We start from the raw sequence: 922 nt of genomic DNA, 5'->3' as shown, positions 1-922 counted from the left end.
GAACTAAACACCAAATTGCTATTGCACGTAAGAAAAAAGGAAAAAACCAAGAGTTCACGCTTATGTTACTTTTCTTGGCTCGGCTAGTTGATTTACACAAACGTAATATTTGAACTGAGGGAATTCTTTTTGTGTACGCCAGAGAGTTTCTCCAGTTTGCTCACAAAAATACAATAAGCTCTTGAGGTTGACTTGTTAGAGTTTCAGTCACAAACTAAGTGATCTTAGCCATATAAGAAGCAATATTTTCCCTGGATACCTTTAGTAGGGCTGCCATATTTACTTGAAGCAACATTAATTGCTCTCAGATCTCTAAGTGTCATTGACATTGATAAATCATCCTTAGAGAGACATGAACAAATGAATCAAATGCTCATCATCACACTCAGAAAAGAAATAATAGACTAGGCATTTATGTAATAATAGACCAGTTACTTATGTAACTCTGTGTCACATAAAGATTTCTTGATGAGCCATACAACCTTATCCAGGTATAAATTGTGTGACTAACACATTGAAGAGACAGCTTCATAATAGAAAAGCACGTAGCCGAAGTACATTGTAGAAATATAATATTTCATCTCTTTAAGACATAAAGTCTTTTAGTTTATTAGAGCCAAGTACAACTATTTGTTTGCTACCTCTACATTAACAGAGAGAAAATCTTCCGTTTCCCCACTGTGTAAATGTGATGAAATTATTATTAATTACATTGAAGTAATGTTTTTGTAATTAAATTTCTTCAGTAGCATGTAAAATACTTTGCTGTATGGAAAAGTAATAGTCATACAAATATATGGACAACAGTAATATTAGTTGTTAAATTTCTCCTTAGGAATTTTCTAACCCACCAACCTAAAAGAAGCCTGCTGTATTACTCTGTATTGTCTTCTTTTATGATTTTACCTAACCCGGTATTTTA

The sequence above is a fragment of the Cebus imitator genome, unplaced genomic scaffold, assembly GCF_001604975.1.
Source record: "Cebus imitator isolate Cc_AM_T3 unplaced genomic scaffold, Cebus_imitator-1.0 Scaffold111, whole genome shotgun sequence".
NCBI classification, from domain to species: Eukaryota; Metazoa; Chordata; class Mammalia; order Primates; family Cebidae; genus Cebus; species Cebus imitator.
Note: the sequence above shows the minus strand (reverse complement) of the source record.